Source organism: Eleutherodactylus coqui, chromosome 10 (assembly GCF_035609145.1).
Source record: "Eleutherodactylus coqui strain aEleCoq1 chromosome 10, aEleCoq1.hap1, whole genome shotgun sequence".
NCBI classification, from domain to species: Eukaryota; Metazoa; Chordata; class Amphibia; order Anura; family Eleutherodactylidae; genus Eleutherodactylus; species Eleutherodactylus coqui.
Genome location: NC_089846.1, coordinates 99738219 through 99754158, shown reverse-complemented (window position 1 = coordinate 99754158; position 15940 = coordinate 99738219). Strand labels below are relative to the sequence as shown.

The following is a 15940-nucleotide window of genomic DNA, read 5'->3' as shown; positions in this document are numbered from 1 at the left end:
GCAGGCCGGGAGACGGTCGTGCCTGTGTCCTGAGAGGGGGGTTGGATCTCAGTGGCAGGTTGGGGCACAGGGGGAGAGGCTGTGTTGCAAACCGGAGGCGGTGAACGGCCTTCGTTCCACCTTGTGGGGTGCTTGGCCATCATATGCCTGCGCATGCTGGTGGTGGTGAGGCTGGTGGTGGTGGCTCCCCGGCTGATCTTGGTGCGACAAACCTTGCACATCACAGTTCGTCGGTCGTCTGCACTCTCAGTGAAAAACTGCCAGACCTTAGAGCACCTCGGCCTCTGCAGGGTGGCATGGCGCGAGGGGGCGCTTTGGGAAACAGTTGGTGGATTATTCGGTCTGGCCCTGCCTCTACCCCTGGCCACCGCACTGCCTCTTCCAACCTGCCCTGCTGCTGCACTTGCCTCCCCCTCTGAAGACCTGTCCTCAGTAGGTTTAGCAAACCAGGTGGGGTCAGTCACCTCATCATCCTGCTGCTCTTCCTCCGAATCCTCTGTGCGCTCCTCCCTCGGACTTACTGCCCTTACTACTACCTCACTGATAGACAACTGTGTCTCATCGTCATCGTCCTCCTCACCCACTAAAATCTCTTGAGACAGTTGCCGGAAGTCCCCGGCCTCATGCCCCGGACCCCGGGAACTTTCCAAAGTTTGGGCATCGGTCACGACAAATTCCTCTGGTGGGAGAGGAACCATTGCTCCCCTTTCTGGGCAGGGGCCCGAGAACAGTTCCTGGGAGTCTGCCTGCTCCTCAGAATGTGTCATTTTCATGGAGTGAGGAGGCTGGGAGGAAGGAGGAGCAGCAGCCAGAGGATTCAGAGTTGCAGCAGTGGACGGCGTAGAAGTCTGGGTGGTCGATAGATTGCTGGATGCACTTTCTGCCATCCACGACAGGACCTGCTCACACTTCTCATTTTCTAATAAAGGTTTACCGCGTGGACCCATTAATTGTGAGATGAATCTGGGGACCCCTGAAACTTGCCTCTCTCCTAATCCTGCAGCAGTCGGCTGCGATACACCTGGATCAGGAGCTCGGCCTGTGCCCACACCCTGACTTGGGCCTCCGCGTCCTCGTCCTCTAGGCCTACCCCTACCCCTCAGCATGGTGTATTACGAGTAGAGCAGAAACAGAACGCTGTAATTAAATGTGCCGCTTATTGGCCTGTGGTTGGAGGCTGACTTCGCTTATGGAACGCACAGCAGAGCCAGGAAACAATTTTGCGCACGCCTGTAGTGAGACGTAGGTGCGTAGGACTGAGCTAGTGGAATTCACAGCGCAGAAGCAGTCAAGTCGCCAAAGGGCAGTGGTACGCCTTAAGTATTTTGCTTCAATTTGTTTAAATGGTGAGCTGAAACACCAGACAGATACTGTATGCAGCGTATATATTGTATACTCTTTCCCTCTGGCGCTATGACGGCGGTGATGTAACGGGCACAGCAGAGCCAGGAAACAATTTTGCGCACGCCTGTAGTGAGACATAGGTGCGTAGGACTGAGCTAGTGGAATTCACAGCGCAGAAGCAGTCAAGTCGCCAAAGGGCAGTGGTACGCCTTAAAGGGGTTGTCTCGCGAAAGCAAGTGGGGTTATACACTTCTGTATGGCCATATTAATGCACTTTGTAATATACATCGTGCATTAAATATGAGCCATACAGAAGTTATTCACTTACCTGCTCCGTTGCTAGCGTCCCCGTCTCCATGGCTCCGTCTAATTTCGCTGACTTCTTGCTTTTTTAGACGTGCTTGCGCTGTGCGGTCTTCTGCCTGGTGAATGGGGCCGCTCATGCTGGAGAGCTGCTCACCGCGTCGTCATTGTAGCTCCGCCCCGTCACGTGTGCCGGTTCCAGCCAATCAGGAGGCTGGAATCGGCAATGGAACGCAAGGAAGGAGAAGAAAATCCATGGTGCACCATGAGAGAAGACCCGCGGTGCACCGTGGGAGAAGACCAGTGGCGCCATCTTTAAAAGAAGAATAGAAGAAGCTGCAGAACGCTGATGCAGGTAAGTGCAATGTGCTTTTTAAAAACTAACCTATGCTTTCTTTTTAACAGGGCAGAATGCGGGGATAAGTGAAAAAAAATTTTTGCCGCTTTTGCCGCGAGACAACCCCTTTAAGTATTTGGCTTCCCTTTTTTTAAATGGTGAGCTGAAACAGCAGACAGATACTGTATGCAGCGTATATTATGTTTACCGTTTCCCTCACGGCGGTGATGTAACGGAGACAGCAGAGCCAGGAAACAATTTAGCGCACACCTGTAGTGAGACGTAGGTGCGTAGGACTGAGCTAGTGGAATTCACAGCGCAGAAGCTGTCAAGTCGCCAAAGGGCAGTGGTATGTCTTAAGTATTTTGCTTCAATTTGTTTAAATGGTGAGCTGAAACACCAGACAGATACTGTATGCAGCGTATATATTGTATACTCTTTCCCTCTGGCGCTATGACGGCGATGATGTAACAGGCACAGCAGAGCCAGGAAACAATTTTGTGCACGCCTGCTGTAACGCTTAGCTGCGTATTAATTAGGACTACTACCGCCAGCAGACACGCAGCACACTGAAGACTGTCACAGGCAGCCCAAAGATAGTATTTTTCCCCAATTTTTTTGAAAAAGCTCTGTACAATGACTGCAGACTGAGGATGCAATGGTCTGCACGCCCAATATACAAAAAAAAAATTGTGCAACAGTACTGCACACGGTCAGATGTGGCCCTAAGAAGGACCGTTGGGGTTCTTGAAGACTAAAATAACACCTAACACTCTCCCTATAGCAGCTACAGCAAGACAGCACTTTCCCTGATCTCTGTCACCATGCATCTGTGGCGAGCCGCGGGCGGGGCAAATTTAAATACTCGGGTGCCACCTGATCTCCCCAGCCACTCACTGCAGGGGGGTGGTATAGGGCTTGAACGTCGCAGGGGGAAGTTGTAATGCCTTCCCTGTCTTTCTATTGGCCAGAAAAGCGCGCTAACGTCTCAGAGATGAAAGTGAAAGTAACTCGAACATCGCGTGGTGCTCGTCTCGAGTGACGAGCATCTCGAACACGCTAATACTCGAACGAGCATCAAGCTCGGACGAGTACGCTCGCTCATCTCTAGTAAGATCATAAAAAATCATCAGCTACAAAGTGAAGTTTGTGTGAGCAATTCATGTTTGTGCGACTGTGTATAAGCTAAAATACCGCCTGCTGTAAATGATAGATTATAACGCACCGAGGGGTTCTGTGGCAGTATATGAGCCCAGGACTGCAGGCCAAGTATATACAGATCATAGCACTCAGGGGCATAGTTATAGGGAGCGCAGAGGTAATTATTGGCACCAGACCATCCCTATTCAGATGGAACTGATCATTGTGTTATAAAGAAAAAATGATTTTTTTTCTGGGCATAATGTATTTCTGAGGGGGGCCTTCACACCTTGTGATAAAATCGTGCGATGCAACAGTGAGTGAAAACGCAGAATTATGAAACCCATGTTTTTCAATGGGTTCCTTCATATTTGCAATGTTTTCACTCACGCATTGTTGCATGAAAAAAAATTGCAGCATGTCCTATCTTTCTGCGTTTGTTTTTTTAATCTCCCATGTTTCCCTATGGAGCCTCCTTTTTGTCGCATCGCAAAGCCAAACTTGCGATTTTCATGCAATGCGTTTTTAACATTAGAAAGTCCTATTGACTTTCGCACTAAAAAATTGCTGCAAAATACAGCGAGAAAATCACAAGCAGCAGCGATGTTTTTGCAGGAAAAAAGCAACTCTGTCTCTCAAAAATTGCAGGAAAAAAGATGGTCTTTTGCAGCGATCTTTTTGCGGCAAAATCGCCAGTGGGAAACCACCTTAACAGTAAAATAAAGTGTATATATAATTACAATTAAGTCCTTAAGGACGCAGACCCTTTTTTTTTCCTTTCATTTTTTAACACCCCACTTTTAAAAAATCATGTCTTTTTATTAATCCTTCAACGTAGCTGTATGAGGGCTTGTTTTCTGCGGGACGAGTTGTATTTTTCAATGATATTATATAATGTACTGAAAAATTCAAAGTGGAGTGAAATGGAAAGAAAACAAAATTCTGCTGTCTTTGGGGGAGAGGGGGTTGTTTTTACGGTGTACACACTGCAGCAATAATGACGTGATAACTGTATTCCATGCGTCAGTATGATTACTACGATACCAAATTTATATTGTTTTTTTTATTCGGAACTGCTTTTAAAATATAAGATCTTTGGAAAAAAATACAATTATTTTCTGCCGCCATCTTCTGACAGCCATAACTTCTTTATTTTTTCTTCAACATCGTTGGATAAGGGCTCATTTTTTGTGAGACATCCTGTAGTTTCTATTAGTACCTGTCGCAGCTTGTCAGTCGTGGCATGGTGGCTTCAACACAGGCAAAGTCCGGTTGCCTGGTTAAGCAGGTCAAGGGTTAATGCATTATGTGCAGGGTTTATTGGTACTGTCTGCCTTGCTGCATGGATGCATGCTGGATTAGCCATGCCTGAGAGTAAGCTGGAGGTGTGGTTTTCCATTCACTCTGCCATTGTTTCAGGTGCAGAGTGGCTGTTTATTCTCACCCCTCCTGGTGAGCAGTGCTGCTTATTCCGTTCCACAGTGGATTACTTGGAGTGTGGAGCTCTACTGTGCCCGGGTGGTTTGCAATGTACAGATAAGTAGCTGCTGGTTCTTTTCCAGGTGGTTTTGTCGCTTTCCTATTTTGTTTTTGCTTTGCGTGTTGGTGCGTCTCTCCGGGATTTCCTATAGGGCCAATCAGGTCCCAGAAAGAAGACCCCTGGGCCGTCTTTATAGAGACGATGTCCCCACTTTAGGTAGGGACCCGTCACCCTCACAGCTAGCTTAGGGTCAGGCTTTCTTTCCCTTTCCCTGGAGTGGTGCTACCATCCCACATACTTCGGTGCACACTGTTCATCAGTACTATAGTCTATTTTATACAGTCGGGGTTATCATCACCCTGCATCAGTGCTGAGCTGGAGCTCGTGTGCTGCACGGATGTGACAGTACCATTTTGGAATACATACGATTTTTTGCATGAACGCAGGTTGGCCAAAGAGTGTAATTCTGGTGTTTTTTTTCTGACAACGTTCACCATGCGGGGTAAATAATCCGTTACTTTGATAGGTCGGACTTTTATGGATGCAGCAATACCAAATATGTTTTCTTTTGTTTTTTTTTTAACTTAGGTCGGGTCCCTGAACATCGATTTACATGCCGCTGTCAGAATTGACTGTGGCATTTCAAGGGTTGACAACTGCGCTCAGTGGCTCAGTTGATTAGAGCTGTTACTGGTGGGTGTCGGCTGTAAGAAATGGCCAGCACCCGCATTGTATGGATTCCAATGCATCTGATAAGACGGGCGTATTCCTGTGGCGTAAAAGCGCCCAGCCGGCCAATATAGCACCGGGCACTTTTATACCAGGCAAGAAAGATAGTCCTGGAACTATCTTCCCTATCCGAAATACGGCCGCTGCCATTGATTCCTATGGGAGCCAATGAAAGCTGCTGGAGAAGGGAGGTGGGAGGAAGTTTAGCAGCGTGACTGCTAAATTCCCTCCCCCTTCTCTCCACGGCTTGTCAGCTGTTTGCAATGGGAGGGGGGAAGATAGTTGCTAAGTTCCCGCTTCCCCAATTGCTGTCTGCCGATAAGGGGTGGAAAGGGGGCTAAAGCTTAGCACACTAACTCCCACCCCATCCCGCCTCCTCCCCTTGCCAAGAGTCGGCAAGGGAGAGAAAAGGGGTAGACAGTTTAGCAGAGCCTGTTTGAAGGAGGAGGAGGAGGGGGTCGGAGCGTGTGTCAGAGCCAGTTCCCAAAGGAGAGAGTTAAGGCCCATTTAGACACAGCGATTATCGCTCAAAAGATGTCTTTTGAGCGAAAAGCGTTGTCATGTACAGCGCAAGATGACTGCTCAGACTTGAGTGATAACCTTGCGCTCCGAGCGGAGGCTGCAGAAGACAAGCGCTTGTCTTCTGCATCCAGCTGTTCCCCGCTCCGAGCACCCGGCTATTATACAGCCGAGCGCTCTGAGCGGGGTATGAAGAACAGAGCTGGACACTAAATTATACAAGATAATCAATGCAACAGAGGACAAGGTACACGACTACAAACGGACCTAGATAAGCTGGGGGCTTGGGCAGAAAAATGGCAAATGAAGTTCAAAGTTGATAAATGTAAGGTTATGCAGATGGGCAGGAGAAATGGATGTCACCAATATACACTAAATGGGGTACTGCTAGGGAAAAGCGATATAGAAAAAGACCTGGGGGTACTAGTGGGGTGCATTAAAAGAGGTATAGGGGCGAAGGACGAGAGCATTATCCTTCCACTATATAAGGCACTTGTCAGGCCTCACATGGAATACTGCGTACAGTTCTGGTCACCGGTGCTCAGGAAAGATGTTACAGTGCTTGAGGGGGTTCAAAGAAGGGCAACTAAATTAATAAATGGAATGATGGGACTAGAATACCCAGAGAGGCATCAAAATTAGGATTATTCACCCTGGAAAAAAGACGGCTAAGGGGCGACCAAATAACTATGTATACATACATGAGGGGACGATACAAGGATCTCTCCCAGGATCTATTTATACTCAGGACTGCGACAGTAACAAGAGGGCAAGAGTGCCTCAACCACGTGGGTGTATTGGCGCACCAACTTCAAGAGAATTCTACATTGAAACCGAATATGTTGAAAAAGGTCTGTGAACAACGTAAATTCTCCTGCCAAAACGCTGGCACTTGCCAGTGCTCCTGTGGCACCTCCAAGTCCTGCATTAGCTGCTGCGCCAGTGTTAGTTATGTCTGCAGATGTCGCTGTAGCTGCTGCTTCACCTTCTGTTTCTGTTCCCGCTGCTCCTAGTTTCTCGCCATTAACCATGCCTTATTGTTTAGGGGGTCCTTAGTTGAAAAATTATAGCAGAGAGAAGCATGCTTTACGGGCGTTCAGAGAAAAGATGGGGGCAATGTTCAGACTATATCCTCCAGCTATAGACCAGAAAATGGAAATTCTGGCAGGTCAGCTAGAAGGGGCTGCAGCGTGGGAAGTAAAAACATGGCCACATGATCACAAACTTACAGTAGAAGATATCTTTGACAGTCTAAAAAATACGTTTGGTGTTCACACAATGTCTGAAATTGAAAAAAAGGTTTTTTAATAAGAGGCAGAAATTTGGAGAATCACTAAGAAATTATTTTTTCTCGCTACAAGAGGGCATGAAAGACATGATGCATGCAGACCCTAAATGGTGCTGATCAGGCCCTGACGGAACAGTTTATTGAAGGTTCTCTAATAGAGATGAGCGAACGTACTCGTTTCGAGTAATTACTCGATCGAGCATCGCTATTTTCGAGTACCTGGCTACTCGGGTGCAAAGATTCGGGGGGCGCCGGGAAGCGGGGGATGGCGTGGTGGAGCGGGGGGTAGCAGTGGGGAACAGGGGGGAGCTCTCTCTCTCTAACTCTCCCCCCCACTCCCCTCTGCAACCCCCCGCTCACCCACGGCACCCCCCGAATCTTTTCACCCGAGTAGAGAAGTACTCGAAAATTGCGGTGCTCGAGTGAAAAAGGGGCGTGGCCGAGTAGGTTCGCTCATCTGTATTCTCTAACCTTTGGAGACCTTTATGGAAACCTTTATATATGTTACAAGAGGAGAGAAGGAAGAGGGGGACATGATGGAAACCTTTATATATGTTACAGGAGGAGAGAAGGGAGAGGGGGACATGATCAAAACTTTTCATATATGTTAAAGGAGGAGAGAAGGGAGAGGGGGACATGATGGGAACCTTTATATATGTTACAGGAGGAGAAAAGGGAGAGGGGGACATGATGGAAACTTTACATATGTTGCAGTTGAGAGAAGGGAGAGGGGGACATGATGGAAACCTTTACATATGTTACAGGAGGAGGGAAGGGAGAGGGGGGGACATGATGGAAACCTTTATATATGTTACAGGAGGAGAGAAGGGAGAGGGGGACATGATGGAAACCTTTACATATGTTACAGGGGGAGCGAAGGGAGAGGCAGGACATGATGGAAACCTTTACATATGTTATATGTTGGTCCGCTATAAAACACTGAGGTAGGTGGGAGGGGGAGGGGTTAATCCTCTGTGTGTTCCTGTCCTATCAGGAGGAGGCGATCTCAGGTGTGCTGTCGAGGAGACTTCCTGAAAAACCGATTACCTGTAAGTCTAATCTAACTTTTGTTACTCTTGCCTATAGAAAAATAAAATCTTATCAACATGTTATATGTTCCCAAAAATCAGATAAATAAAAACTAGAGTTCATACCACAGAAAACAAGCCCTCATAGAGCTCTGTTGATGGAAAAACAATATGTCCTGGCTCTTGGAAAGCGGGACACAAAAGCAAATCTTAAAGAAAAAGAAACATTTTAGTGTACAAAAATAGCAAAACATAAAAAGTGAAATTAAAAAAATACAATGGTAGAATTTCTTTTTTTCCAATCCCCGCCCCAAACTAATAAAAGTTATACAATATAGTATTATATATCCCCCAAAATAATGTAATTAGAAAAATGCAACTTGTCTCTCAAAAAACAAGTCTCCATGTGGCTATGTCGTCGGAAAAATTAAAAACCTATGGCTATGAATGTGACAATGGGGGAAACAGAAAAATCGGTTGATCATTGAGGTATAAAATGGTCCCGTCACTAAGGGGATAAGGCTCAGGAGGGAAGAGTATTTATTAGGAAGCTAAACACTAGAACAAGGAGGAGAAATCTGAGATTGGTTAGGAGCAATGTTAGAAAGTATTATAGTTAGAGATGGGCAAGTATAATACTTTAATACTATAGGTTGTATTTCCACTGTGGTTAATAAACGTTTTTTGCTGCAATTATTGGCTCTCTTACACAACCGTGTTGTAAATTTGTGCACGATGAACGGCCATAGACTTACATTGTGCTGCTTACAGATATTCAGCAAAATATGCGTGCAAGATACATCACAGCATGTTCTATCTTGGCGCGTACTATGTGGCTATACATGCCAAGATAGTTCATGGTATTGGCGGCCTGCATACAATGTTCATTGCGCACTTGCTGCGTGCCAGCCGTGTGCATCTCATAGGCGGCATGCAGCAAATTACGGCTGAGCCCGGCCTAAGAATTGCAGTCTGAGAGTTTCAGGTGTAACATTCTGATAAATCTTACAGAATCGTGCTACTAACGTATATTTTTGATTCCAGTAATGTAGGGCGATCACAAAGATTTAGCAATTTTCATTGCCATCATATTGGTATTATTATTGCCAGCTCTATGTTCATTGTCCAGTAATTTCTCCTCATCAACTCTAGATCCAGAAGGCGAGTGTATAGCTTTCAGTTTTCTATATACTGAAGTTAAGAGGATTATGAATGGGTCTGCAAATAAGGTCACTAGTCAGAACTAGTTCATCTCTTCCTTATATTCAGGTTACTTCACAATGTAATTGTAATGAATGAAATGTAAAGTAGTCCTGGCAACACGAAAAACCTCTGGTAAAATAAAAGTGGGGACAGAACTATATTAGAGAACAAGTGATAAATAAGGGGGCAACAGTGCCAAATAAAAGGATTTTAAAATTTCCAGCACTGCGAGCAAAAGTAATGAAAATGCTTAAAAAAGCATCTAAAAAGAGATTTTGTTTGTCTAGAAGTTATCTTAAAAGTTCATGATTTACAAAAAAAAAGCATTACAGATAAAAATCATTAGAGGGCTTACCGCAGTAGAATAATGAAAGTCGAATGAACATGAAGTAACATTGATACTAATCATCAGTAGAAGCAGCAGCACTCCGACGGTTAAATCCAATAATCGATATTTCTGAGCCCAGTAGTACAGCTGATAACCATCGATATTAGTAAGAGGGGTATTACTCAGGTCATATATAATCTAGTACAAGTGCTACTAATAATAAGACAATTGTGGCTCCGGCACCCTGTACACTAGGAATACGATTAATACTAATATCATGTATCTGCTAAGAGATATGGGAAACCCCAAAAATTATGTGATTACAAAAATGGAAGCTACAAGTGGAATAAATAACCTTTTCTGGGTAATTTTATCGCCCGAACCATTTCAGCTTCCGATTAGTCGATAAGTTGTAAAACATAAAATTATAATTATTTTCTATGCGATCATCTACTTACCGTTCAGCAGAACAGAAAACATCAGGAGAAAAGCTGAAGACAAGAGGCCGAGCTGAAGCTTCATTTTGTCAGTGATGGATACTTTAAACTGTTGACATTACCCCCCATGTCACCACACCTTCTGCATAGCCCAGCCTAATTCACTCATCTTTGAAAATGTGGTTAAGGTGTTAGAGCCAGCCATCAAGCATGCTGCCTCAATGAGCCTCATCACCCCTCATATTCTACACCCCCCATCAAGCGAGACACTGACACCGGAGGAAGTTGTGGCAGCATTTACCGCCAGCCCAACAGGCAGGAATTATCTATGACTGATAGAATATGTTCTGCCGCTTACAATATATGGACATATCAGTGGTAGATACATATACTATATATACACTCTTTGTAAAAGAAAAAAAATCAGCCCCTGGATGAAGTTGCCGTTTTGCTGTAAAACTCAGCACACCGTTACATCTCAAGTTGATATGCAAATGATGAGAGTAGTGGTGTGATTAGATGAACAGTCTTGTCACCGGAAGCCCTAAAAGTGGTTCCCCCCTTGGCCTATAAGAGGCTCTCGAAGGCTCCTTGTGTGTAGTGACCTTTTCCGCTTGTGTTGAGCTTGGTGACCACTAGACGCCTCTACGATGCAGAGAGGAGATTTCACCTGTTACCAGAGTCTGAGAGGGGTGCATTATTGGGATGTGAGAAGCTGGATGGTCGTATCGATGAATTGCCCACCACCTGGGCTGTTCTGACCAGACTGTTAAGAGGTGTTTTAGGACGATGGATGCTTGATGGCAAACAAGGCAATGGGGCTCAGAACACCATCAACAGACCACCCATATAGGGGATTGTACGACAGGCATGAGCAGCTCCAGCTGTTTCATTTTCCGCTATCCAGAGACAGGTGGTGCCATCATTTCACCCCTTTTTCTGTTGGAATTCTTTCCAGGCACTGGGCTGCAGGATATTTGGGCTCACAGTGCCCATTATGTGTACTGTCTTTGACACCCACTCACCATCTCCTCCATTTGCATTTGTTCCATGAACAACGAAAATTGGACTGCTACAGAGTTTAACTTGGTTGTCTTGAGCGATAAATCCAGGTTTAGTTTGGGCACTGATGATGGCCGTGTTTGTATCTGGAGACCTTGGGGTGAGTACCTCAATCCTGCTTTTGCTGTGGAGCGGCATGCAGCCCCCACTGCTGGTGTAATGGTCTTGCGGCCATCGCACATGACAGTCAGTCACCCCTAGTAGTGGTAACATAGTACCATAGTATATAAGGACGAGAAAAGACACATGTCCATCCACTTTAGCCTATTATACCCCAATGTTAATCCAGAGGAAGGCAAAAAAAACCTCAATGACGTAGAAGCCACTTTTTCCCATTTAAGGGAAAAAATTACTTCCTGACTCCAATCTGGCAATCAGAATAATCCCTGGATCAACAACCCTTCTGAAGTTATTGATGATTATAACATATAAAATTCTACTGCTCAAGAAAGGCAACACGGTCTTTCTTATATTCTTTTATCGAATTGACCATCTCTACATTCTCAGACAGAGAGTCCCATAGTCTTACTGCTCTTACAGTAAAGAACCTCCTATGTTCGTGTAGAAACCCTCTTTCCTCTAGACGTGGAGGGCACCCCCTTGTTAGTCAAAATGCTGGGTAAAATAGATGATGGAAGAAATCTCTGTATTGTCCTCTACAAAGAGAACGCACCAATGCTGGCTGTGCAGTCCCAGCTAAAATACTGAGAAAGGGGGTGCAACGGCCCCAAAACGCGTCTATTATATCCTGGATTAATTTTTAATACAAATAGAGAAGTCAAGCTTAGAGACATGAAACGTGTTTTTGAGTTAAATGGGATTGCGCCTATAACTACATTTTTTCCCTACATTTATCTCTAATTTATACATGCGGTAGTTATTAGGTCACCCCTCAGGCGTCTTTTTTCTTAACTAAATAATCTCAATTTTGATAACCTCTCTGGATATTGTAATCTGCCTGTTTCATTTATTACTTTAGTTGCTTGCCTTTCTACCCGCTCAAGCTCTGATATGTCCTTCTTGAATACCAGTGCCCCAAACTGTCCACAATATTCCATGTGTGGTCTGACCAGTGACTTGTAAAGAGGAAGAGCAATGTTCTCATCATGTGCCCCTAGACCTCTTGTGATGCCCCCATGATCCTATTTGGTTTGGCAGCAGCTGCCTGATGCTGGTTGCTCTAGTTAAACTTACAGTAAACTTCTTAAACCCCCATGTACTTTTCCATGACAGTGTTACCCCATGGTTTCCCATTTGATGTCTAATAGCGACATTTGCCACTTTTCTGCCCCCAGTTTATGCAGATCCTCTTACAATATCCTTGCGGCCTCTCTTGTGTTTATTTCTTTACATAGTTTTGTGTCATTGAGGGATAATGACAGCTCAGCGATATGTTCAGGACATCCTGCAAGTGTTCCTCTCATGACAGGGCTTTGAAGAGGCATTTTCCAGCAGGGTAATTCTTGGCCACGCACACACAAGGGTATCACAGGAATGCCTCGACAACATTGTCACACTTCCGTGGCTGCCCGTTCGCCAGATATATCACCAACAGAACATGTATGGGACCACCCAGGATGCTATCTTCAACAGCCTACGAGTTTGCACGATCTAGAGGCGGAGTTACAGCAAATGTGGAGCAATATGTTTCAGGATTCCATATGGAACCTGTATGCCTCCATGCCCGCCCGTATCACATTTTGTATACAATCTAGGTGTAATGGCCCAGAACACCATCCTGGTCCCCTCCATAAATGTCATACATGTTTTGTCTTATGTGGATGCACTGTGCAAAGCTGTCCTTTCATTTTCTGTATGTGTGTTGCACAGCTCCAGCATCTGAAGGGGTAACCTTAATAAAATCATTGCCTGTCAGCTCTGTCTGCTGAATGTATCTATTCTATTGTGTCATGGGGTACAAGTGAGGTTATAAATGTGAGTGTTTGATTGCGGGAAGAGATCTTCCATCTTGCCTGCTACAGAGACCTATGGGACCTGTTTGTTACCATGCGGCGGTTGCTGGTCCTCCCAGGGTGGTGGTGTGCGGGGCCCACGGTCGGGGCGCCCCCCCCCGGTTGTTGTTCAGCTGCCGGGGATGCGGGTGCCCTGGCGGCATGGTGCTGGTGGCACGCACGCATTTGTGAGTGCAGCTGCCGTGCACGAGCTCCCTTTTATTAATTTCTGTTGGGAGTTGGCTGTCTCCCTCTCTCCGCCCCTGGTTTAAAGGTCAGGCAGAGACTTGCAATCACGGCCAGTTATTGGTTTCCCTCAGTCTGCTAGCTAGTCTGCCTCTGTTGGTCTCCTGCTTCTGTCAGCTTGTCTGCTATACCTTGCTATTATCCGCCAGCTTTTTCCATCTGCCTCAGTTCTGCTTAGCATTGTTCATGTTGGTTTATTATATCTGCCTTTTCTGTCGGTATTCTACCCTTTCCATCCAGGTACGCCAGCGTCCCTTTTCTGGCCCTAGTTAGAGTAGGGACCGCCGCCCAGTTGCCCGCCTGGGGTTAGTCAGGAGTGGAGGCAAGCAGGCAGGGACAGGGGTTGTGGGTGAGATCTAGGGCACTCGGGCTGATAGTATAACTTAACACTGGTGGGTTGCACTCTGCCGAAGATCGGTGCAGGAAAGTGACGTCACGGGCCACATAGGTACTAGAATGTAATCAAAATGTCAGATGGAACGCTACGTGCTTTCCACCATCCACCCCATCTGCAGCATTACAGACGTCATGCCGCTTGGTTCCATCTGACCTTTAGATTAGTACCTATGTGGCCCGTGACGTCCCTTTCCAGCACCCATGTTTGGCAGCGTGCAACCCACATCAGAAGAGACAGGTTGCAGGTAATGTATCACATGCATTTATGTACATATGTGTTGTTCCTACATGTATGTTATGCTTGAGAAAGGCATCAAATTAACAAAGAAGATAGAAGACCTCTATGTGACTAATTTCCAGCCCCTTCTGACAAAGGTCAAGAATCTCCTTAGTTCATATGACCTTCCACTTATATCGTGGTTCGAGGAAGGAAAAACGTTTTAAACTCATTCATTCTCCCAATAATCCTCTATAAAATTTGTATGCTGGGGGGCGTGGTTTGGCCAGCGGCGGGAAGAGAGGGTCTCACAGGAGCTCCTGACCAGCGCGACCTTCACGGTGGTACCCCGGGGCCCCACAGGCTTCCAGCCACTGAAGAACCCTACCGCTGACACCGCGGGACTGCGGGGAACAATTTGAGACCTTCCCCAACTCTATAGGTGGAAGTGAAGAAACGCAGCCTACACGGGGAGGCGCATCCCCGGGCTAAAGTTGTAGCCGCGGCCGGCCGCCGGAAGAAGCGGACGAACGGAGGAGGCTCCCCGATAAAGGCCACAGACAGGATTGCTGCCGTCCCGGGCTACACAGCGCCTGAGACCTCTACGGAACCCACCGCTACCCTAAGAACACCGGGGGAAGCGGGAGGAGGAGCGTAACGGCCCGACCAGCAGCTGCAGGACCCTGAGGCCTGGTGAGTCTCACAAACTTGCTGACTGACCCCCCCCCCCCCCCCCCCCGGAGGAGATCGCAGAGGGCCCAGGAGCATAAGGACCCGACCCAGGACTGAGAGGGAGCTTCACAACACCCCCAAAGTGGGGAAGAAAGGTGAGGAGGAGCCCTAGCGAGCCAGGGGACTTTAAAACACAGCCCTGGGCGCCCCTGAATGCATATACAGAGAGACAGCCTGAGGAAAGAGGGGAATTTATAGCTCCCCTATACACCTGGAGCAAACAGCCCCCTCCTTCCAGAAATACCCCACTCACCATCTGCGGAAACTGTGAAATCCAAGCAGGAGGGGTAGTAGGGCCCCAGGAGTACTACTTGCGTCAATAGAGGGATTTTGTGGGGTCAACCCCCCTCTCACCCTTGCAGAAAAACATCAGCAGCCAGTGTGCAAGAAAGCTGAGTAACAATCTGCAGAAGCACAGTGTGTGTAATCCTAAAATAGCAGGACATTAATGAAGATTCGCCGCCACCTAGTGGTCATCTATTAGAACAGCACATTCTAAAAGCCCAAGCTTCTCCCCTGGTGTTGAATCAACCCCCTCAGGTTCCATGAATGTATGATCAGCAAAGAGCCTGAGCCGCATGACTGTGACATGCAGTACTGACAACCAGAAACCATAGACTATGCCCGCCCTCCAATCTACCAGTGTAACACACTGCGCCACCATACATCGCCTCCCTACTGTCAGTACACCACCCAGCGCGCTCACTCCGATTGGCTAACATCCTCAGACTAAACACCCCTGTAATACGAACCCTTTCATGCTCGTCTACAGGACTTCACTAGAGCAACACCCATCCTCTGGAATGCTCTACCCCAAGGCATCCGGACAATTCCCGATGCATGAAATTTCAGACGTGCCTTAATAAAGCACCTCTTCAGGGAAGCATACCAAATCTCCTGACCTAGTCCCTCGCCCCTCCCTATGGTGCTCCACCCTGTTTGCCTTCTGATAAATGATCTGTATATAAAATTTCCTATTGCCTGTGTTCCCCAACCCCTGCACCTTCTGTACCACCCTCAACCCATTTGTGTCTAACCCAATGTACCTCACATTGTAATTGTTGTATTGTTTTGCATTTAGCCATGCCTGAAAGCGCTGCGGAATAAGTTGGCGCTATACAAATAAAGATTATTATTATTATTATTATTACTGTACAAGGTACACTCCCAGAAATGTTTGCAATACAGTCTCAAGCCAA

At 46.6% G+C, this 15940-nt stretch overlaps 1 long non-coding RNA gene across 1 annotated transcript in view; it reads right to left on the bottom strand.

Annotated features, from left to right (window-relative positions):
• Window positions 1-15131, bottom strand: part of LOC136579795 (uncharacterized) — a 31182-nt gene extending 16051 nt beyond the window's left edge. The window contains exon 1 of the long non-coding RNA XR_010786925.1: window positions 14995-15131. This is a non-coding gene — a long non-coding RNA (uncharacterized lncRNA). The remainder of the gene's footprint in view (window positions 1-14994) is intronic.
• Between the last annotated feature and the right edge of the window lie 809 nt (window positions 15132-15940).